The sequence below is a fragment of the Bombyx mandarina genome, chromosome 12 (assembly GCF_030267445.1).
Source record: "Bombyx mandarina strain Sakado chromosome 12, ASM3026744v2".
NCBI classification, from domain to species: Eukaryota; Metazoa; Arthropoda; class Insecta; order Lepidoptera; family Bombycidae; genus Bombyx; species Bombyx mandarina.
The window spans coordinates 15,710,991-15,737,135 of record NC_143219.1 but is presented as its reverse complement, the minus strand read 5'-3'; positions in this window follow the sequence as shown (position 1 = coordinate 15,737,135).

Genomic DNA, 26,145 nt, shown 5'->3' with positions numbered 1-26,145 from the left:
AGCAAGGGCTTCGCAGAATTTACCACCGGATCGGAAACGCGACCCACTGAGAATATCCCGCGAGAAACTCAGTGGGCTGTGTCTGTAGGTTAATATCTTCTATTGGTTTACTATTACACAGAAAAGGATTTTTTTGCAAATAGGCGTACTGCCCTCCTGATGATGGATGGTTTCCGGTCTCCATACCACTACTTTCCCCTAAAGATCTTTTCAAACCTTACTTAAAAAAGGATAAGCTATGGAATCTCAGGATAACGGAAGCTCAAAAATTACAGTGGCATCATGTTGTTTCAAATTTTATTAATTTTACCGTAAAAACTGAGACTTCGAACTCATGTTTCAAGATGAGTGGTGCCATTTACGATGCTGACGACTATGGGCTACGATGAACGGTTAACACCAAGTGAGCCGTGAGCTCATTCACCATCTTAGCAATAAACAAAAAATGGTGGTAGTTGGATGGGCTTATGTATTGCGAGCTGTACTTGTCAGTATTCAGTGAATTTTACACAAAATGTTGCGCTTAGTTCTAAACATGATTCGAATGTAACTTTGGTATGTAACTTTACTGGTGGTAGGACCTCTTGTGAGTTCGCACCGGTAGGTACCACCACCCTGTGTATTTCTGCCGTGAAGCAGTAATGCGTTTCGGTTTGAAGAGCAGGGCAGTCGTTGTAACTATACTTGAGACCTTCGAACTTATATCTCAAGGTTGGTGGCGCATTTACGTTGTAGATGTCTATGGGCTCCAGTAACCACTTAACACCAGGAGGGCTGTGAGCTCGTGCACCCATCTAAGAAACATAAAAAAAACTTGAACCAAGTGGTTCAAGGGAATCGTATTTAGGTACGTATGGGTAAATATAAATCATAAAAAAATGAAGATGTTTTTTTGCTATACAAATGGAGGAGTCAATAGCAACAGTTCCCTTCGGTCTCATTACAGCAGCGGGACATGTCGCAATTCCCGCCGCGCCGATAAATACACGGCTTAATGGCGATCGAGTTCGGTCAACGTCGCGGCCATACGGCTTGTACCCGGTTCGAACCGGATTAATTGCTTGTCCGGGCAACGCAATGCAACCGGATGCCCGGTTTTGGTTGCCCAATGGATACGTTCCGGTTTGTTAGGATAAATAGGTTTAGTTCTGTGATTAAGTTCGGTTAACGTGATATCGACGGAGGGTTTTTTCGCGGGCAACTATGAGTCAATTCCACTTTAAGCAGTTAGTAAAAACAGAGCCGATAAAACACGCCGGTAATTCAAATATTGATCTTAATTGTATAGTGATAAAGTTTGTGCCACTGTAAAAATTGTTTACGATATTTTATGATATATTTGTTGATATTTTTGAAACAAATTACTTTGTCGCACACTTACAAGAAATATCAACGTAAGAAAAGTGTGAGTGTACTTAATATTGAACAAAAGCAGAATTAGGAAATACATACCTTCCCGATTGTCTGTATAGCTGATAGTGCTGTAAATGTTATCCATTCGTTTTTTTATATAGCTTAGATAGGTGGGCGAGCTCACAGTCCACCTGTTGTTAAGTGGTTACTGGAACCCGTCTACAACGTTAATGTGCCACCCACATTGAGATATAAGTCATAAGGTCTCAGTATAGTTACAACGACTGCTCCACCCTTCAAACCGAAACACATTACTGCTTCACGGCAGAAATAGGCGGGGTGGTGGTACCTACCCGTGCGGACTCACAAGAGGTCCTACCGCTAGTAATTACGCATATTACAATATCATATAGCACATTCATAATTCGCGTTTCTGCTAAACGCAATCGGACTACAGAAGAAAATATAAATAAATACATTACAAAATTATCAATATCAAAAGACGCTGCCAAATATTTTGAAATTTCTACTGTTAGGACCTGCCAGGCCACAATAGGGTGCGAATGTCCAACCGGCTTCGACAGTTTCTTGGCAAGCCCAGATTTAATTACTGCACGATTTTTCTGAAACGTGCGCGGCTCCAATTCCAAGAGCAATCATACGTCAATAAAATTGGGATACACAAGCTTATTATACAGCTTCATTTTTTTTATTTTATTGCTTAGATGGGTGGACGAGCTCACAGCCCACCTGGTTGTAAGTGGTTACTGGAGTCCATAGACATCCACAACGTAAATGCGCCACCCACCTTGAGTAATAAGTTCTAAGGTCTCAAGTATAGTTACAACGGCTGCCCCACCCTTCAAACCGAAACGCATTACTGCTTCACGACAGAAATAGGCAGGGTGGTGGTACCCACCCGCGCGAACTCACAAGAGGTCCTACCACCAGTAAATTTGAAATTCAATGAGTGCTTCGACGAGCTTACGTGGTGCGAAGTGGTTATCGTAGCCTATAGACATCAACAACTTAATTGCCATCGTTATCTATAAGACATGGTACTGGTGGCACGACCTCTTGTGAGTCCGCACGGGTAGGTACCACCACCCTTCCTATTTCTGCCTTGAAGCAGTAATGCGTTTCGGTTGGAAGGGTGGGGCAGCCGTAGTAACAACTGTACTGACACCTTAGAACTCATATCTTAAGGTGGGTTGCGGCATTTACGAGTAGCCATCTACAGCTGACGACAATAACGGCTTTTTCATTCTATTGATTTATAAGACAGATCAGTGTAGGACTCACTTGAAAGTGCGTAATCATCTTTGCTCGTGGACGATGCTAGAAACATGTTGAACTTACCCCTGAGGATCTCTTAAATTTAGTTTAAAGAAGGACATATCTTAATGCAAGAAGGGAGTTCATCTTAGCACAAAATTCCCCGGTCACCGTCCTCACCGAACCCGTCGCTTGCGACGAAGGGCTCCACGAGTAAATTAACCCATAGACAAAGCCCACTAAGTTTCTCGCTGGATCTTCTCAGTGGGTCGCGTTTCCGATCCGGTGGTAGATTCTGCGAAGCACTTTTCTCGCTAGGGCCAGTATTACCAACATTTCCGGTTTTAGCCCCGTGAGCTCACCTACACGTTAAGGAAAAGCTGAAATAGCCTCTCAAGGCTATCAGCACAGGTAGGAAAAAAAAGTACAACACAGCATGGTAATTAGTGTGAAAAGCAAAGTCTATTTTTTTATTTATGAGCTTGAAATGAGTTATTTAGAAATTTGCGCCTGGAAGCGAAAGAGAGAGAGAGAGAGAATACACTTTATTGCACACCAAAACATAATTTACATTTAAAAAACAATCAAAAAAAGCAGACACATTTGTACAATAGGCGGTCCTATCGCTAAAAGCGATCTCTTCCAGACAACCTTTTAATTTATAGAAATTCTGGAAAATATAAAAGTATAGCAGGTATGTTGCGGTGTACTATAGATAATACATTATTATAAGAAATATATACATACAATAAACAAAATATATACCGTTTACATATAATATGAAACATATACCAGTATTTATATACCAATTATATACCAATATACATACTTACATACAATACATACTAGTATACTTACATACACATAATAAACAGTATGGAAATGATAAATGATAATGATGCAAACAAACAGCACTAAGCAGATAAATAGTGTTCCTTCACCATTCTTTTAAAACAGTTTGTTAATTTGACTGAATGTGATGAACTTAAAAAATATATATTGACATAGCGACACAGCGTCACAACACAAAAAGTCTTTATATTGTGGAATACTTAACGACGGAGGGAAGACCTTTCATCGAGCGAGTGATATTGCTCAGTAGACCGACGGTCCGAATGTTGTTGTTCGGAACTTGTATATATGAAGGTTATCTTGAAAATGGTGTTCATGATCGCTACCACCACAATATTCTTACTCTAACCGGCGTCATCTAGGCGGGCTTCGGACAGCCTGCCGACCGAGGGGGCTGGTGGTCGTGGCGCCGACGACCGCCGATCTGGCGTCCCGAGGAGGAGGGTGATGGGAGAGGTCTGCTCCGCACTAAACGGTTCACTCTCCCCACTTTGCCTTTTCATGATTTCTGTCTCATGCGAGGTTTGCATGTTGGTTGTTTGAGCGACAGGAGGTTTTAGTCGGTTCGACTCCAACATACCCCGCCTGCCATCCCAGTGGAGGGGCGATAGTCCGGCAATTTCCTCCTGATCAAAAAAAAACTATCACCACAATATAAAAAAAACCGGTTCTACCAAAAACGCTACGATTCCACTCACACTTTCATCCCGTATGTTAACATTTTCTGGCACAAGCAAAATAGCTGTCGCCTACCTTTTTTATGCCCCGTAATTTATACAATCCATTGTCTCTATTTGTACACTGTCGGTTAGTTCCACAACTGTTGCAGTCATCAATATAACCGGCAGTTTTATTGGCATAGTTCACGTGTTCCGGCGTTCGTTTCAATTTACGTAGTTTCTAGTTATAAAATTTAACTGTCTTTTTTCACCATTGATTCATTTAATATCCGATATTTATGTTTGTCGAGTGGGAAATCGGAGGAAGCTTTTTGCGGTTCACTGGGCAATTACACAGCATTTTTATGGTTTTCCATTACGTGTTCAATATCATTGGATATTGGATTAATGAACTATTAAAATGGTTTTGTATTAGATTATCAGGACTTAACATCTAAATTAGCACTTTGTTTTTAGAATTTGCGCACAAATATTACTGCGGAATAACGTAGAAAAATAATGGTGTTCGACTAACATTAGAACTGACAAAGTCGATTGAAACTGACAAGGATTCAGTTTATTTGTCGCTTCGATTGGATTTCATTGCGCTGTCATGAAATGAGCGAAACACACAACTGTTATACTAAAATTTCTATCCAAACATATGTTAAGTATTTTATTAGTACAAATGGAGCTCCCATTCTTAGTCCTATTATTTATTTATTTATTTATAACTTCTTATACTAGAAAGTATAAAGACGGACTTAATGCCATAGGCATTCTCTAACAGTCTACCTTAGGGGAGTGCAGAGATGAAGCTTGGTAGGTGTAGTGTGAAGGTGATATTACTTAAACATATGTGTATACATAACATACATAATATTTATAGATGCAAATACTCGTACTAAAATAAATACATATACATAAATATATACATATCATAAATATATACATATAAAACACATATAAACAAATATTATCAATTAGTAGTAGTGAAAATCGTAAATGCTCTAAGAAAAGTTTAACATATTAAATTAGCCTTTTTTCGTAGTATTGAAACTGGTTATATAATATTTACATACATATGTGGAGATAAAATGAATGTTTGTTGCCATTTCACGGCATGGCACGGTAGGCAGCGGCTTAGCTCTGCCTCTGGCATTGCTGAAGTACATGGGCGACGGTAATCACTCACCATCGCGTGGGGTTATGCTCGTCTGCCTACAAGGGTTATAAAATAAATCTTTAGTGCTTTCGGAGGATTTTTTTTAAACACCTTTACCGCCTTTTCCTGCACACCTTTAATAATTTGCTTGAAACATCAGTTTTAAAGGTTTTCTACGTCTAATTACTCTAAAAGGACGTCTACGAATACAAGTTTTAGGAAACGTAACTTAATTACGGCTCGAAAGGAAGCTTGTAATTATAGCGCAGACTACACGGGAACTGTCTCTTAGTAATTAAAAAAACTTAACTAGTGTGTGTTTTGCGAAAATAACTTAGTGCGTTTTACTATTAATATGAATCTGGAATTCGCGTAAAGTGGAGGAACTACTACTTTAAAGGGTGATACATCCTTTTTACACTATACTAGAGAGTTAGACCTCATGTCTCAAGGTAGAGAGACGCAATCATGTTACGAAGTTTGTTGTCCCAGCTACCACTCAGCACAAGGCAGGTCGAGCACTTGGTCATATTGAAGATAATTTTTCGTTATTGAAGATAAGTCGTCGTGGCCTAAAGAATAAGACGTTCGGCGCATTCGTATCTAGCGATTTTTTTTAATTTTTTTTTATTGCCTGGTTGTGTGGACGAGCTCACAGCCCACCTGGTGTTAAGTGGTTACTGGAACCCATAGACATCTACAACGTAAATGCGCCACACACCTTGAGATATAAGTTCTGAGGTCCATGGGTCCATGGGTTCCAGTAACCACTTAAAGCCAGGTGGCTGTGAGCTTGTCCACCCATCGAAGCAATAAGTAAATAAAAACGGCGAAATAAAACTCATCGCCCATCGCTTCCTATGCCAGGTATCAAAATTATTCCCCCATTGAACATAGCGCCACATCGCAGTTAAAAGTTTCGTGCCAAAAGCTGGAAATTGTCTTCTTTCAGGTAGCGAAATACTTTTGGCTTGCTATCAAAGTTTCTCTTAACTTGTTCGGTTAGTAAAGTGACCGAAATGTCTTACATCTAATACTTATGGCTTGTTTTTTGGCATTGAATGTATTCATTTTATTTTCGGTGAATATCAGGGTAGTTAGATATTTACAGCGATAGCTTTGCGTCTGTGGCATATGCTGGTAAAGACAGTTGATTTAATTGTAACGTTACTAACTATATCTTTTATGTAATTATTTGTTTGAAAAATAGCTTTATCTCTGATATCCAGAGATTAATTTTGTCAAATTTAATGCCTGTATATGATGTAAACTTGTCGTAATGGTATAACGCTATTACTAATAAAAACAATTATTATTAAAGGAATATTCGTTTAACAAGCTAACAATAAAATGTATGAAACATTAGTGATCTTCAACCTTTTATGGCAGCATTAGTAGAGTTCATCCATACTACCCGGAGTAGAGTTCATCCATACTACCTGGAGCCTCTGCGGTAATCCACAGTGCGTTTCCAGAGTATTTTTTGCCACGTACCATCCGGCTCTGAAATGAGCTCCCCTCCACGGTGTTTGCCGAGCGCTATGACATGTCCTTCTTCAAACGAGGCTTGTGGAGAGTATTAAGCGGTAGGCAGCGGCTTGGCTCTGCCCCTGGCATTGTTGAAGTCCATGGGCGACGATAACCACTCACCATCAGGTAGGCCGTATGCTCGTCTGCCTACAAAGGCATTAAAAAAAAATTACGTTGCCTTATCTTTTTTTTTCCTGCCTATGCTGATAGCCTTGAGAGGCTATTTCAGCTTCACCCTAACATGTAGGTGAGCTCACGAGGCTCAAATCGGAGTGTTGCTAACACTGGCCCTAGCAAGAGCAGTGCTTCGCTAATCTACCACCGGATCGGAAACGCGACCCACTGATAAGATCCGGCGAGAAACTCAGTGGGCTGTGTCTATGGGTTAAAGTCTTATCTCTGTACTCATTTGGGCCAACAAAATAAATGCACCTAATATTGTTTTAATTTATCCAAAGCTGACTTCGAATAGAAAACACTAATTTCGCAAGTTCATCTCTACCTCAGCTACGTAAAGAGCGCAAGTTATTTCATTCAATAAACATAAACACGTTTTACTAGCCCTGTTATTAGGTTTCTTATTGGCTGTAAAGTTGTTTGTGAACAGACCCAAGGTGCCTGATTTTATGCTACATACTTTGTTTTACGAAGTAATTTTGATATTGCACACAATTTAAATATTATTATAGAGTAACAGCCTTGAATGCGGATAAAAACAAATTAATCGGTGATGAATATAATCGTAATTTGTTTTACAGGATCTTAATAAAGTAATAGTTTGTTCGGATGTAAACAAACATAAGCTGTTATTTATGGATGTGTGACCCGATCGCCACAAATATATTCTTTCGATCGTTGCATTAATCCTAACAAAATTGCTATCCCTTCATTAATTCCTGAGACTAATTGTCAATCTGATGATGAGTATTACAAAAGAGCGCCATCATAGTCAAGTGGTCAATTGTAAGCTGTATTAAAATAAAAAACACAAACACATAACGTCTTTCAAACAATCAAATTACAGATAGAAAGAAGAAGAATGTAACAAAAATACATTGTTATGACGTGGTTCCCAAATAATTCACACCAGGACATCGACATAAATTCTTATTTAGATGGAGAGAGCTGTCATTGTTAGTTTTCACTAGTTTTGATGGCTGCTCATTGACGCTCACTAAAGCACGACAATGCGATTATCGTCATTCCTGTCGAAACTTTTTATATGGAGTGTTAACTTTTTAGCATTGTTGTGATTTGGAACCTAAGAAAATCGAGGAACGACTCTAAAGACAGACAAACATATACATATATAAGATTTAGCATGCGTGAACAGGTTTAATATGATTACGAAACGTTCGATGTCCATACACCATATTTCTCTCATCCATCCATATTTCTTCATCTACCAGTACTCTTAATTTATTTTAGGGACATTTGCATGAAAATATTTAGGTACAAAAACATAGGTACAGACACAGAATATTGTATCTATCGTATGTATAATAACTCGTTCCGACAAGTTGCTGGGTAGTCATAAAAATGCAAATAAATTCATCGTTCATACGACAGGAGAGAGGACCGGCGTCAGAGGCCGCGGCGGACGTGGTATGGCCATTAAAATAGCAGTTTTCGCTGTTATACGTTCCTGGCGGAATTCTCAGGACTTGTTACAGGATTGAAATTGTTCGTCCTAGAAGAACAGTGTCCTTAGTGTGAGTTTTTGAAGTGAAACTTCTTTAGAATCGTTGTGATTGCAAACTGGATGAAACGAAAAAATAAGTCCATAGAGATACAAACACATAAATGTATAGAATTCAGCCGGCGAGAGAATGAGATAGAACACATTAGACGTTCTCAGTGTAGTGTTTTTTTAATACAGCGCCATCTATGAATTTTTTTAATATTAATGTATGTATGAAACCTCTTGTAGTGAATTTTAATTTAGGATTAAATAAATAAATAAATAAATATTTACTAACAATCACGCCACGTTAACTGGTCCCGTGGTAAGTTCGTAAAGAACTTGTGTTACAGGTACCAGATATCGGAAATAAATGTAAGATTTTTTATTATACACATACATATATTTAAGATACATCCATAACCCTGGAAAATACATTTATATGTATCATACACATATCCTCCCTTGGCGGGATTCGAACCCGCGACCCCCTTGTGTAGTGACCATGTCACTTACCACTACACCAGACGGCCGTTATTATACGTGAAGTTAAAATATCAATTCACAGAGCCACCTTATACCATAAAAGATGATTTACTATTAATTATTTACTAATGACAAAATTTTACATATACTTAGACATTTAGGATACTTGTATTTAAATTTTTGAAGGTGTCACTTCTACCACGTGTGAATTGTACAAATGTTTTTTTTTTAACTTCTCGATCGCGTAAAAGTTAACTCAAAACTTGTATGGAGTTGGGAACAGCTGCACTAAGTTTGCCTCTAGGGGAGCTGTGCCAAGTCCACACAAATTCGAGTTAACTTTTACGCGGTCGAGAAGTTAAAAAACTCGGTCTAAACATACAGGTTGCTCTATGCCCTTCAGGGGCACCTCGTTTAGTGAATAGTATTAACTATTATCAAATAACAGCTTCTTTTTTTTTAATTATACCTATAAAGCTATATGGTTGCGTAGGCAAAAAATAATATTTTTTACAGTTGATTCTGGGAAACGGGCAGAATATCAGAGCCAATTGCTGTAAAATTTTCATAAACATTGCGATATAATCGGACGTCTGGAGGCCGAGTTACATATGCTTATTAATTCGAATCCATGATGGGCTTTGAACTTCTCGATACGACGAAATATGTAGTTTTTAGTGTTAACTATTCTCTATAGTCATTACATAGAGTGTTAAATTAGTTAAACAATCAGATATTACAAAAATAATTAGTGATTTAGAGACAATGGGTTTGTGAATGACCACCACATACAACCGCTGTCAACAAGAGAACGAGAGAGACATAGACAACAAGAGAATCATAGACAATAAACTGGAAGGAATGAATTTATTTTTGCTTGCCATAATAAACGAAATTTCATTCAGTGTTACCCACTAAAATCACAGAATAACTTAGGAACGATTATAAAATAAAAATGTAGATATATCGTAACTTTTAAAATTAACTTATTTTCATTACCCAAAAATTTCATTCTATTATATGAATAATCTTACTAAGTTGTCTAATGGCCACACGCTCACATATATACGTGTTTTACGAGGGTACGCAATAAAACTCCTTTTAGGTGACTAGCTTACAATGTTTAGTCATATTTACCAACTACGAACAACGTTTTATGAATTTACAGCATTTAAAAATAATTCCTTACACTTGTCGATTGATGGATGGAATGGAAATTTGTCAAAAGACGAATCGTGTAAGCGTGTTGTGAACTTGAGTTATTATCCAAGCTCAAGTACATCCTGAGATAAAATTACAGTTAAATTATTAATTAAATCATCAAATTCAATTAAATCAAAAAAACATAGTTCCAAAAACTCATTTTTCTTTGTAAATGTTAAATTAAAAGATTGTTTTTCGCATCAACGTCTAATGAAGCGACGTAATCCTAAACCCACTGTGCACTAACAAGAGCTTTTAAAGCTCTCATTAAGCCTAATAATGTCGTAAGAAATTGTAATTAGTTATCTCATGATATTAAGGCTTTTATTTAGCTAACCTGATCTATTATTTGTTGTAGTTGCTGACCACTTACCTATTTCTGCCGCGACTCGCCTCACGGCTTAAAGCGTACCAGTTTTTCAAACTTTTTTTTTTTTTTCCTACCTATGCTGATAGCCTTGAGAGGCTATTTCAGCTTCGCCCTAACGTTTGTAGGTGAGCTCACGGGGCTCAACCGGAGAGTTGCTAACACTGACCCTAGCAAGAGCAGTGCTTCGCAGAATCTACCACCGGATCGGAAACGCGACCCACTGAGAAGATCCGGCGAGAAACTCAGTGGGCTGTGTCTATGGGTTAGTTCGCTCGTCGAGCCCTTCGTTGCAAGCGACGGGTTCGACGAGGACGGTGACCGGCTTTTCAAACAATTAATATTTCAAGCTTGCGTCTCTAGGTAGGTGAAGCATTTGTATTGTGACTGATGTCTGTGTCCTTAGTGACATGAGTTCAATCAGGAAAATAAAATTCTATTATCCCTGATAATTTAGGTTACTTTCAGTCCATAGTTAATGTATGTATTAAGATACTAATACAAATTATGTTAATTTATAATACTATTTGAGGCTCAATATTATTTACAATGATTTTTTACTAAATTCTAAATTTTCAATCATGTATATCTCATGATCTATGCAATTTAAAATGCTACCTTTTTGTAATTTGCCTGCCGTTTAATTGGATTAGAATTACTCTATCCTTCAAGCTGCACGCAAGGTTATTTCGCTTCGAAGATAGCTTGCAAATAAATACATGAGTTTGTGTCCAGTATTCTTGTTTATACGACAATGTGATGTAAACAACGATATGTACCTATGTGCGTAAATTCTCATTTGAAGGCCCGATGCCGTTACTGTAGTCCAGGAGCTGGATTCAGAGTCAATATTTGGGATAGGGGACTTTTTTTTTTGACTGGAAGGTAATCTGATCTTCTACGACATTGTAGTTGAACTAGCCTACCTCAATAGCATCAAAACAACGTATCTTTGGACACAGTGACGCATTTAACTCGAAGCCTAATTTCATTCGACACTTTGTCCCTACAGAATTCCGGATAGAATTTCGTTGGCGCCACAACCACTAGACCTTTCTTTTCGGTGGTCAGACTATCCGAAGTGCGCTTAGGTGATGAGCAAATATCTCGCTGGTTCAGGATTAAGTATGGGGTACCACCATGTCAAAGCCACACTGCGTTTTTTTTTTACTATCCATTCTATATACTACCTATTGTAGTAACCCTGAGTTATACTAGATTCACCGGACGAGTAGGTGAGCTCACGGGGATCTAGCCTGTGGACGTGCTAACACTAGCTCTAGCAAGAGCAGTGCTTCGCAGAATCTACTACCGGATCGGAAACGCGAGCCACTCAGAAGATCCGGCGAGAAACTCAGTGGGCTGTGTCTGTGGGTTAATTTATTCGCCGAACCCTTCGTCGCAAGCGACGGGTTCGACGAGAACGGTGACTGGTGCTTAAAGTACCTAAAAGCAACATTAGTGGATCGACATTGCAATTAAATTTTGATTGTTTTAAGTAAGTAAGTAAGTAGTAAGTAGGCATAAAATATATAATATTTTGGTTTTTTTTTTGGGAATATTTTTTGATTTTTTTTCTTGGATTGTAAAACAAGCTTTTAGTCTATCTTTTTCGAGAAAGGCAGTAGGGTTCAGAAGACCACGTAGAAGGAACTTTATTACCAAAACAAATGGTAACAAATGGTAAAGATGAGTTAGATATTAGATTAGATACGATGATTGAATGATATCTTCTATTTCTATATTGATAATAAAACTTTATTTCATATGGTGCTTTTTATATTATGTAAATGTAATTTGTATTAAATGTTTAATAAATTTTTATTATGAGGAGTTATCGTTGCGTCGTATTTTTATCATTTAAGTTTAAAAAGAAAACACGAATGATTAGTTTAATTTGAATAAATAACAGAGTTTTAATAAAAATAAATATACGAACATATGCTGTTATTATCTTCATCCTCGCCTCCCCGACTAGTGCGGAACGAACGCTGGAGCACTATTTCATAATTCCACCATTGAACTCTAAAATATTTCCGAAGCTCACGTGAATTACTGGGCGTTTTGTAAGTGCCCCACGTCACCGTAACCGTTATTTATTGAAAAACTCCGTGGCCGTATTGCTGAAACAAGGAATCGCAATATATTTCACAAACTATGTGATAGGAATGATATTGGAATTCTTTTGCAGTTTTCAGTCATTTTCGAACAGGTTTGAGTGAGAAAACTGTAATGCCAAAGCAGTTCGCCTATTGCAATCGGTCTGCTACCGTTAACGGCCACTGTGAATATCATGTCTTAGATGCTTGGCTACACAGCTTTTTTTCCCTACCTAAGCTGATGGTCTTGAGAGAACATTTCAGCATAACCTTAACTAGTAGGTGAGCTCACGGGGCTCAAACCTGACGATGTTGCTAAAACGAACCCTACGAACCACGCAAGAGCCGTGCTTCACAAAATCTACCACCGGATCGGAAACGCGACCCACTGAGAAGATCTGGCGAGACACCCAGTGGGCTGGGGTAAAAAAAAGTAAAAACCAGTTAAGTAGATGGAGCTAATAAATATCAAGAAATGAATGTCGTTTAATGTCTCTTATTCAAAAAAACATGTGTGCATTTCACACGCGGTAGAAGTAAAACCTTCAAAAATTTTGGGTTAAAGATAATGGAAGGAATGTAAAATTTCGGGAAGAGCATAATTAGTAATGATATGAACTTATATCTCAAGGTAGGTGGCGCATTTACGTTGTCGATGTCTATGGGCTCCAGTAACCACTTAACACCAGGTGGGCTGTGAGCTCGTCCACTCATCTAAGCAATAAAAAAAAAAAAAAAAAAAATATTACATAGATTTATTCAGATTGTATTAAGTACGAAGCAGAACACAAAGAGAACGACGAACATAAGAAACACTGTTTAATGCTTCCTATCTAATTTTCTCACACGTTAAATCTTATGAATTTATGTGTCTATCTGTTTTTACTGTCGCTTTTTCGTTTCATCGACTTTCAAATCACAGCAATGATATAGAAGATTTCACTTAAAAATATGCCCCAAGCAATTACGGTGCAATCACATATCACGTATGTTTCCTAAAATAAAAGCTTAGCTGTTAATTTAAAACTAGTTGTTGAACGTAGCGTTAAAATTCACAGCACTCGACCCAAGTTTTTGTCATCAAATACAGTTCGGCAATGTTTGGGTTGTGCTCGTACTTGTATATAACTGTAGTTTCGTCGCGCCTTGCATTTCGTAGACGCCCGCGACATTCCTGCTTAGTTAAATGGAACTTTCCTAATTTGACTTGTCGAGTAATCGAATCACGTCAGCGCTCTTAGTTGTTAATGTTCGTGAAATGTTTGCTGGCTCCTGCACTCTTAAGGGTTTTTTTTGAGAATTACTTTTATTCCTGAAAGGCATCGAGGAGCCGTCAGACGTGATGGTCAGGAGATCGCAGCCCAAGAATATTCAACTAGTCACTTAGTCCTGCAGTTTTTTTTAGAGTATGTCGATCGTGTGACAATATTCCCTACTATGAAGCTTGCTACTCTCAGCGATTTGCGGTAAGCAGTAAACTTAATTGCGCACCTGGCATTGCTGACGTCCATGAGAGACGGTAACCAATTACCATCAGGTGGGCCGTATGCTCATATGCCCACAAAGGACATTAAAACGGGTCGTAGGAAATTTTGTGAGTTTACGAGTGGTAGGACCTCTTGTGAGTTTACGGGTGTTAGGACCTCTTGTGAGTCCGCACGGGTAGGTACCACCACTCTACCTATTTCTGCCGTGAAGCAGTAATGCGTTTCGGTTTGAAGGGTAGCACATTCGTTACATGACAAAACTTAGATTTTGAACGAGTTTTTCAAAGTCGATGACTGTCCGCGCCAGTACTTCACGTACAAGCGGGGACTACGAGGTCTGCGTGGGGGTCCAACCAATACCACGGCATCGACGACTCGAGCGGTGAGGGCCGAACACACACAGCGACACAGAACACAACTGGAACGATACAGAATCGCACGCGCGACTCGCGGCTAATGTTTTAATTATACTTTATATACAGTCCACCTTACAATAAAACCTCAAGAACAATAAAACTTACTTTTACTGAGCTATCGAACATAATGGTCCTTCGAGCCGGTTTCTGAATACTGGAATTGATTACGCCAGGCCGGTGATCATTCTCAATCGAAAGGAGCGTGGTGGTAAACTGATAAAATCATAATATATTTGTGTTTTTATTTGCTTTGCAGTGAAAGCGTTGCATTTGGATATCGTCTCGGATCTTACCAAGGAGGGCTTCCTTAGCGCACTCGATCGCTTCATTGCCCGTCGAGGGAAACCGCAGAATATTCACTGCGACAATGGAACGTCGTTCGTTGGGGCCTCCAACTATTTAATTCATAATTGTGTTAATGACATCAACAGTCTAGGTTTAAGGTTTAAATTTATTCCCGTTTACTCACCTAATTTTGGTGGACTGTGGGAAGCTGCCGTTAAGTCTGTTAAATTTCATTTGGTAAGAATATTGCGTCAATCACACATAACTTAGGAAGAGATGACAACTTGGCTGGCACAGATTGAGTCTATTTTAAATTCTAGATCCCTTACACCGATGTCATCAGATCCATCTGACTTAACCTTCCTTACGCCCGCCCATTTCCTTATTGCTCGGCCACTCACTTCGGTACCATATCCTGACATCACGGAAGCCAACATCACTCGTCTTCAACGTTTCCAACGAGTTGAAAGCCTAAAGAAACATTTTTGAAGGCGATACTCTAACGAATATGTTTCTCTCTTACAACAGAGATACAAATGGAAAAAATCTTCAGGTCAAGTGCGTATCGGTGCTATGGTCATTGTCAAGGACAAGACATTGTCGCCAATGATGTGGCTTTTGGGACGAATAGTTCGTCTCGTACATGGTAACGACGGCATCGCGAGGGTTGCTGACATTGCAACAACGAAAGGCATACTACGCCGGGCATACAACAACATATGCCCGCTTCCTATGGACTCCTCGGTGATCCATATTGAAGAAGACGACTCTTCAACGCCGGGGAGGATGTCCGCGCCAGTACTTCACGTACAAGCAGGGACTACGAGGTCTGCGGGGGGGTCCAACCACCACCACGGCATCGACGACTCGAGAGGTGAGTGCCAAACACACACAGCGACACAGAACACAACGGGAACGATATAGAATCGCACGCGCGACTCGCGGCTAATATTTTAATTATACTTTATATACAGTCCACCTTACAATAAAACCTCAAGAACAATAAAACTTACTTTTACTGAGCTATCGAACAATGACTGCATTTTCGTTGTAATGTCCACGGTCCGTTGTAACTATACTGAGATCTTGGAACTCATATCTCAAGGTGGATGGCGGCATTTACGTTATATATGTCTATGGGCTCCGGTAACCACTTAACATAAGGTGGGCTGCAAGCTCGTCAACAAGTCAATGCAATAAACAAAAAAATATTGAGATATGAATTAGACTTTAGAATTAGACTAAGTTTTCCTAAAAAAAATCTCATCAACGTTTCTTTTCATCTCGACTAAAACGTAAACAAAATATCAACAAAATGAACTGAACATCATTTGAATATCTAAATTGGCGATCCTTCGGCGTTTCTCAAGTTTCCTCATTATCTCGTCTTTCACCTGCCTTTTTTCTACCGTGATACCGGTTAGAAAAAAAAGCTGGAATTAATGGAATTTTTTTTTGATGGCTACACGTCGTATTGTTGTAGACACAAGTCACTATTCCAATAAAGACAGATCTCGTGTTAATTAGCTGTGATGTGTATTGAATAAATGAATACACGGTAGTTTTCTGCAGCTAAAACATGCTCAATGTTAAGCAAACCGTACACCATTATAATAAAAAAAAATCTCTAATATTGTTTTGATCGAAAAATTAAATATAATAGAGAAGGTCTGTATTAAGCAACGCTTCTTTACTTTTTCTTTTAATGTATGAGAATAATCATTATTTAACTAACTGTTATGTTCATCGTAGCATCAGCCAAAACGCTTCCGATATATAGGCGTGTCCCATAAATTTTCAGAGGAACTGGCTGTGAGCATTCTGCGTTCAACATGTTCTCACAACTATAATACATTGTCATAATCTGTTTATTTTGTCGAATAGTAGTTTAAATTAAGATTTATAAATATAATAAACTGATGAAATTAAGTGATGCCATGAACGTAAAAACAGTAGACAAAAGAGGCTGTTAGAATTTCGGAATTTTTGTCCTTTAGTACAAGGTACCCCTAAACCAAGCTGTACCCGGGAGAATCTCCCTGTTTCACGGGTAATTTTTATTGTAATTTATCGACGACGCGTGACTGAGCAATTCTGGTGCAGTACGGCCTCTCGCCTGGTGACACAAATTACAGCTGATGTCGGAACTTGGAGAAGGTCCTCGTAATTTTTTGTACATTTTTTTAATACTAGAGCTTAAAGAACTCAAAGAGTCGTCGTTACTAAAGTAGCGCAATATTTTTTATTTATTTCGTATCTCTCATCTGATATTTAGCGGTTCACATTGCATCGCACAGACATGAAACTTGACCGTGGCCTGCCTCGTGAACTGTATCCACCTCGTCCGGTCGTCGGCTTCTCGTAGGGCGGTGGCAACTGGCAGCCCAGCTAGGGTGGTTATTTGGTCACACCAGCGGCTAGGTGATCGGTCGCGTGGTTTCCTTCCTTCCACTTTGCCCGTCACAATCACTTTGTCTAAGTTATCCGGGTGTCGGCGGGCAATGTGACCGAAGTAGCTGCGGATCCTCTGGTAGCAGATTGTTGAGGGCCGAACTCGGATGCGAAGCTGATCTAGAATAGACTTATTTAGACTTTATTTAGGTCGTCCACGGAATTCGGAGCATTCGTCTCCAACACCATTAATATGTCTAATCTATACTAATATTATAAAGAGGAAAGATTTGTTTGTTTGTTTGTTTCGAATAGTCTCCGAAACTACTGGACCGATTTGAAAAAATTCTTTTACCATTAGAAGCCGACATTGTCCCTGATGAACATAGGCTACTTTTTAAAAAAAAAATTTGATTTTTTTTTTGTTTCATGTGTGTTTTAATGTTTCCGAAACGAAGCGAGGGCGGGTCGCTAGTATGTCATTAAGCGCTTGAAAATCGTGGATGGTAGTAAGAGGCAATCCAATTCCTGGCAAAAATGATCTCTGGGAATACAGAATTGATGAATGGTAGCAAGTTGCAGATATAAATTCCGAATCAGTGATGAACGGTTAGATACATGAAATATATGACCGTGGTAAGTTCTAACTGCCCCCTCAGACTCTGAATCAGCTGAGGTTCACGTCGGTTGGTAGAATCGAACTTTGATGCCGTTCGTTGGACTAAAGGTTTAATGATTCCATTGTTTGATTCCTGATCGAAAACAGTATCTTTGTTAAATATTGTATTCGATACGTGCATCTGTTTTTTCTTTAGCATATACTTTTCCCATGCCGATATAACACAAAATCTTAGATTGGGGTCTTGGAATATAGAACCTTAGGTTATTTTAACTTGAAGTTATAATGCGTTCCGGTGTGAGGGGTCGAGCGGAGTTGTTCTAATGAAATTACGATTGTAACTTCAAAGTACGCTCAGCAAGTTACGGTAGCCACTAAGTTCTCGACTAGTACCTTAAGTTATAATTTGTGGAAAACAAAATTATTGAAAATTATTGTGCCTATGTCCAGCAGTGGGCAGATAAAGGCTGATGATGATGATGATGGTGATTGTGCATTCTGCCCAGATTAATAATTAAAAGCTCTGCTAACTACAACGGTTTCATTTTTGTTTGTGTGGTCGTGTCGAAATCAAAATCTAGAGTTTTCAACACGCTTTTCGTTCACGCTAGTGAGCCACAAGAATCTGTAGAATATCGATAGTCGCAATTTAATTCGCGAGCGAATATCAAAAAGAATTTAATACCTTTTCCAATTCAGCTTGCTAAAGGCTGTTTCACACAAGAAAAGTCAACAAGCAAGCGTTGAAGGTTATTCGACTTAATAGGCAGGATGGCACGGAATTGTGTGGCTGTATTTCAAATCTCTGGGGCAGGTTTTATTAATATTTATTAAGAAAAAAAGATGTGTGGTGTCGTGGGACACCAGATAGGAACGAAGCTCCTTATTATAAAAATTTTAAGTTCTACTCGAGGTATATAGAAAGTAAAACTGGAGGTTTCGCAACAAACCACGGTCATTCGGTAACGTGCGAACTTATTATGGTACACTTCATTCACAGTTTTTTGCATAAGAGTTAGTGTATTGCACAAACAAACGCTCTGAGATTGTGGTCAATGAATGATAAAAAAATATGTTATTTTTTGTACGTACGTTATTACAAAGTTAAGTCGTACACTGTGTGCATTACTAATAAAAATCTTAGGTTACGGACGTTTTTTCCTGTTTAGGGTACCCCTCCGCATCGTCTCATAAGGAAATTCGTTCCAAAAACCCTTTCACTAATGATTTAGATAAAATCATTGTGCCCTTCGATTCGCCTCGAAGGCTCCGTTTTTTTTATTTTTTTATTTCTTAGATGGATGTTCGAGCTCACAGCATACTGGTGTTAAGTGGTTACTGGAGCCCATAGACATCTACAACGTAAATGCGCCACCCACCTCGAGATATAAGTTCTAAGATCTCAGTATAGTTACAACGGCTACCCCACCCTTCGAACCGAAACGCATTACTGCTTCACGGCGGAAATTGGCGGGGTGGTGGTACCTACCCGTGCGGATTCCCAAGAGGTCCTACCACCAGTGATTACGCAAATTATAATTTTGCGGGTTTGATTTTTATTACACGATGTTATTCCTTCACCGTGGAAGTCAATCGTGAATATTTGTTGAGTACGTATTTCATTACAAAAATTGGTACCCGCCTGCGGGATTCGAACACCGGTGCATCGCTACATACGAATGCACCGGACGTCTTATCCTTTAGGCCACAACGACTGCCGTCGTCTTCCTTGGTGGCTAGTGAGTCTGGTTGCAGTGTACCTCTCGGTAGCCCTCTTACCCCGCCCGGGTTTTGACTTTGGGGGATTGGAAGCTTGGACTAGAGTGCAGTAGAGTTAGGTTAGCTTAGGAGTTTAGTGGGTGGGACTATCCTTGGGCCCGCGTTCCACTTCCAATATTTGCGTCCACTCCCACATACCCCACACGCCCACTAGACGCGGAGAACTCGTAGGAGGTTCGATCCTGGCCCAGAAAAAAAAAGGAAATTTATTGCGGAATAACGTCACATATACCTACAGTGTTCAGTGTCCTATGGAGAATAAGCGATAATTGTCTTTGTATTAAAAAACTGTTCCGGTGTAGAGGGACCCTTAATCTGCAGTCGTCGGAGCAGATGGCTTCAGAATATTCGTCTCTTGAAAGAGGATTTGCGTGGCGGCGGCATTGTGACAGAACTAAACACCTTAACTTCGGCCGCAAAATTACCAATCTCTGATACGGATTGCGGGATCAGAGCGAAATTAAAAAAGTTGATTCGAATTTCACGTCTTACTTGAGCTTTTACGAAGGCGATTTTATTTTAAGCTACTGCTGAGCCTTTCGCTTAGTTAATCTAGAGGTTCGTGGACTTGACTTCTATATGACAAAAGTGAGTTTCGTTTGCCGGTCGCAGTTCTTATAGTATTCAATGTATTTTTTTTAATTGCTTATTTGAGTGGATGAGCTCTCAGCCCGACTGGTGTTAAGGGGTTACTACAGCCCATAGACATCTATGACGTAAATGCGCCACCCACCTTGAGATATAAGTTCTAAGGTCTCAAGTATAGTTACAACGGCTGCCCCACCCTTCAAACCGAAACGCATTATTGCTTCACGGCAGAAATAGCGGCACCTACTCGCGCGGACTCACAAGAGGTCCTACCACCAGTAAGTTAATTAAGCATTCGGGATTAATTATTTCACGGGCTTAAAAATTAATTAAGTTAAAGTTAATTTAGCATTCGGGATCAGGGTGTGTGTGTGTCGGAATCGACTGGGCTGCGTCACTAGCATTAGTAGTAGTAGTTTTATTTATCCAAATGGAAAGGCAAAGGTGTCGTACCATACAGCCTAATCTTTTATATATTTTTTTATTTTATGAAATATGATACTATGAAATGAAATGAAGTTGATTAATAATATGAAACATGACATGATATGAATTGAAATGAGATGAAATGATATAATATGGGATACTTTTATGCAAAATGATAATATGAAGTGAAATGAAATGAAGATGATTAATTTGAGACATCAATCAACTGGGATGAAATTAAATGAAATGAGATGAGATGATATGGGATGAAATATAATCTCAGTAAAATGGTGGTCATTTACTGAGATATTTTCAGTGGACTTTTTGGAGGATCCCGAGAAGTTACGTTCAGCGGCTTTGTTTCATTTTCCCACATTTGTGCACTGTCACAGATATTAAACAGTTAATAAATCACCATTATTACACATTTAAACCTGAAGAAACACTAAATAGACAAAATAAAACAAATCACACAACTTCACTCCTCGCGTTCCCGCCAAAAAGTCCAAACTAGCATTGCCAATGAATGCTTACCATGAGTGACGAGACCACTTAAGAGTAGAATAGCAAGATGCTCGTCTGTAATACAAGAGTTGAGTTTTAAATTGGTAGCTCAAGAGCAGTTTTTACGACGTAATAAAAACATTTGGAAAGATTATGTAATAGAAAAAAAAACATTTAAAAGCAAAAGCTGTACAGTTAAATGAGCAGTAAATCTATTTATTTATATAAAAATGAATTGCTGTTCGTTAGTCTCGCTAAAACTCGAAAACGGCTGGACCGATTTGGCTAATTTTGGTCTTGAATTATTTGTGGAAGTCCAGAGGAGGTTTAAACGGTAGATAAATATGAAAATGGTCGGAATTAAATAAAAATAACAATTTTGTTTTTCCTTTGATGTGTCCCCCGTCGGACACATAAAATTTTATACAAAAGTTTAGATCTTTTATTTATCGATTGAGGCACTATGAAGTCTGCCGGGTCAGCTAGTCTTCATATATAAATTTCTTCAGTGCGTGTGTTTGTCACTGAACTCCTCCTGTTTAGGAGGAGGAGGACCCATTTTCTGTGTACCATCAGGTGGATTCGAGAATGGTTTAAATTTACAAATCAGCCTGGCAGATGGCGCTGCTGTCGGCATCTAGGTTATTTAACTTTCCTAGAAATTATTTATATGGCAACACAATGTTTGCCGGGTCAGCTAGTAATGATATATTAATAAATTTATAACATTTAATTTTGACATAAATATTATGAAGTAGCAGTAAATGATTAAAAATAGCAGTAATTCACAAAGGTTCAGCCTTGAAAAAGACAAACAACGACCTTCGCAAAGAGCCTTTAAAGCCCTAACTTTTACAATTACTTGACTAGCGGAATAAAGTTTCAACAGTTAGATTCGCTGCTGGAATATTATCGAAAACGTGTCTTCAACGACCGAATAACTCAATTAGCATCGCGCAGTACTTGAAAACACTCGTTTTATGGCTCCATTTGTTTTTATTGCACAAACATTTCGTGTACTAACAATGATGTTTCTTCGCGATGCGCCTTTTAAAGGGGAAATTGAAATTAAATCGAGCAGAAGGATTATTTACGAGTTTTGTGTTTAACGGTAACGATCGTCGTGCTTTGTTCTGCTCCTTCGAAAATTGGATATTTTTGTGTTTCCCTTTTTTCTTTCACTAGAGGCTTAGACGATATCTCACGATGCGAATATTGCGATTCACCTTGGGATATGAGATTAAGGACCTAATCGTTTGGTATGGTAATTGCCTCACCCTTCAAATCGGCCAGAAATATGCAGATTGATGATACTCTCCCGACGTTTCGAAGTCGTCGTGGCCTAAAGGATAAGACGTCCGGTGCATTCGTATCTAGCGATGCACCGGTGTTCGAATCCCGCAGGCGGGTACCAATTTTCTAATGAAATACGTACTTAACAAATGTTCACGATTGACTTCTACGGCGAAAAAGTAACATCGTGTTATAAAAATCAAACCCGCAAAATTATAATTTGCGTAATTACTGGTGGTAGGACAATTACGTCATAGATGTGTGTCTGTGAGCTCGTTCACCCATCTAAGCATTAAAAAAAAGACCTCTTGTCTTTACAGCAAACCTTCTCACTAGTGTTTAGAGGTTCCTGTGGATCGTAATCTTGTCCCCATCTAGCAATAAAACGTAAAAATCTCGCTAGATTTAACTATAGGCCTGCTAACTAATCAACTAAAATCACAGTTCTGTCTGGTTGCGAAGACGCTGGTTGCACTAACAAGTAGCATTGAGTGCACGAAGCTGTTTGTTTTGCCTCAACTCCGTGTTTGTCTGACGGCTGTGCAAACATGAGGGCACACGAGAAAGTTTATCTTCCTGTAAATTGAATTGGGTGCGATTAGTTAATGTTTGTTTGTGCATGGTTCAATTGGACTAGTTGAGTAGACGAGCTGACAGCGCACCTGGTGTTAAGTGGTTACATAGACATCGCCATCTGAATGCTGTCATCGGCGTTGAGATAAGGCCAAAATTTTGAATTTTGACTGGCGGTAGAGGACCTCTTGTGAGTCCACACGATTAGGTACCACCACCCCGCCGGTTTCTGCCGTGAAGCAGTAATGAGTTTCAGTTTGAAGGGTGGGGTAGCCGTTGTAACTGTGCTGAGACTTTAGAACTTATATCTCAAGGTAGGTGGCGCATTTACGTAGTAGATGTCTCTGGGTTCCAGTAACCACTTAACATCAAGTGGGCTGTGAGATCGTCCACCCACCAAAGCAACAAAAAAAATAAAAAAAATTGTATTATATGCTTCTCTTACCATTTAACACGGAACATGCGACCGATTTACAGCAGAAATAAGCTAGACTTAAGTGTTTCCTAAACCTTACGGCTCCAGGTTTACAATGCGTCTTAGTACTAGTATTTAAGAATTCATGATTGTTTTATTGTCTTTGCAGGCAGACGAGCATACTTAACCGCTATAATAATGATGGTGAGTGGTTACCGTCGCCCATGGACTTCATCAACAGGTAGGGGCAGAGCCAAGCCACTGCCTAAAAACTTTACGTATTTACCTCTTTCTTCTTGCGACTTTTTTTTAATAAAGCTTACATATTTACGTTCAAATATTTACAAATAACAATTTTTTTACTACTCGAATTTCTTGTCACAATCTTTCGAGTTTCGTTTGATTTGAAATCGAATTTAGATCAGTGTATTATTCACTCCCACACCTGTTATTTTCGATCAGTTTTATCTCTTTTTTGTGATACAATATACTTTAATAACCTTTGAATAATTCAACGTATAGTAAACCATGATTCTGTTCCCCTATTTCGTGTGAGATCTGAAAAGAATTTTATTCGTCTAGTATCTTGAATTTATTATTATTTCCAACCCTACAAAAATGCCCACAGATGGATATCCTTAGATAGTTTTTATTATAACTTATCTCTTTATATACTAGGCTGCACTAAAAGTATCGGGAATGGAATATTTCCACTGTTCCTGTCATATTAAAATCTTTTTAATTGAAAACTCCTTGGTTTTAAAAATCGAATACCATTTATTTATTTAAAAAAAGACTCTCGGTCTTGTCACGGGGTTTTGTCAAACTTGTTTAGTCGTTGAGAAAATGGAATTGACTCGAGAAAATTCAAGAGCGATGATTTATTATGACTTTCGAAGTGGTTTAACACAAAAACAGTGTGTTGACCGGATGATTTCTGCATTTGGTGATGAAGCCCCATCCAAAACCACAATTTATCGCTGGTTTGCTGAGTTTCAACGTGGACGTGTCAAGCTCAGTGATGATCCCCGTCAAGGTCGTCCAAAAACTGCAGTCACCCAAGAAAACGTTCATGCTGTGCGTAAGCTGATTGAGGAAGATCGACATGTGACATACCGCGAAATTCTGGCAACTTTAGACATTGGCATGAGTCAAATACAAATAATCTTGCATGAACAATTCGGTGTAAAAAAGTTGTTTTCCCGATGGATACCGCATTCGCTCTGTGAAGAGCAAAAAGCGGCTCGCGTTACTTGGTGCGTCAGAACTCTCGAAAGATTCCACGCAAGATCCTCAAATGCTGTATACAACATTGTATTAGGTGACGAATCCTGGATATACGCGTACGAACCCGAAACAAAAAACCAGTCACGAGTTTGGATGTTCGAAAATGAATTAAAGCCAACAAAAATTGTTCGTTCACGGAGTGTTGCAAAAAAAATGGTGGCCACGTTTGTCTCCAAAACCGGCCATGTTACGACTATTCCTCTTGAGGGACAAAGAACGGTTAATGTAGAATGGTATGCTAACATTTGTTTGCCACAGGTCGTTTCTGAACTCCATAAAGAGAACTGCAACCGCCGCATCATCCTCCATCACGACAATGCGAGTTCTCACACCGCGCACAGAACAAAAGAGTTTTTAGAGCAAGAAAACATAGAATTATTAGACCATCCGCCGTACAGCCCCGACCTAAGCCCTAATGATTTCTATACTTTCCCTAAAATAAAGAATAAATTGCGTGGACAGAGATTTTCATCACCTGAAGAAGCTGTGGACGCCTACAAAACGGCCATTTTGGAGACCCCAACTTCCGAATGGAATGGTTGCTTCAATGATTGGTTCCATCGTATGGAAAAATGTGTCAAATTTCGCGGAGAATACTTCGAAAAGCAAAAAATACATTTTTAAATAGTAATGTTGTGTCACTTCGTTAATTCCCGAAATTTCTCGTAAGTATAGTTAGAGCGCATTTTTCCGTTATAAAATAATATTACGAATGTTGTCGCCCAGGTAGCCGTAGTCGATAGATTCGGTTATCCTGGTACATCGACTTCAAAACAAAACATCTATCTGTGTGAGTTAAACTGTATTCAAAAATAAAAAAAATATGCAACATTGGTTGATAATTTTCCAAATCTTAATCGTCCTAGAGCCCTTTTTAGGTAGTGTTCAATCCGAATTCAGCCCCGTCGTGGTAGCCTAGGGTTCTGCAAACCAGCACGAAGGGCCTGTGAAACACATGCCGCGATCGCGATAGTGATGTATTTTTTTAATGGATTATTATCTTATCACTCATCACGAACATATGAACTCGTCGTAACGCACCTTAGGATAGAACGTTTCAGGTGAGGATGTGGTAGGGACAGTAGGGGATGATGAGATACACTGTGGCAGTCCCGCCGACCCGCGAATCTATCTTGCTAACCGAGAAGTGACAGATGTCAAGTCAAGAATGCCCGCGACAATTTTTTTTTTTTTTTTAAGAGATTTTATGACCTGGTAACTAAGACCTTTAAGTCATGTCTTATTTTACTTTATTTTCTTAATTTTATGAAAAATGATAATATGGAGGGAAATGAAATGAAGATGATTAATTTGAGACATTAATCAACTGAGATGAAATTTAATGAAATGAGATGATATGGGATGAAATATAATCGCAGTAAAATGGTGGTCATTTACTGAGATTTTTTCAG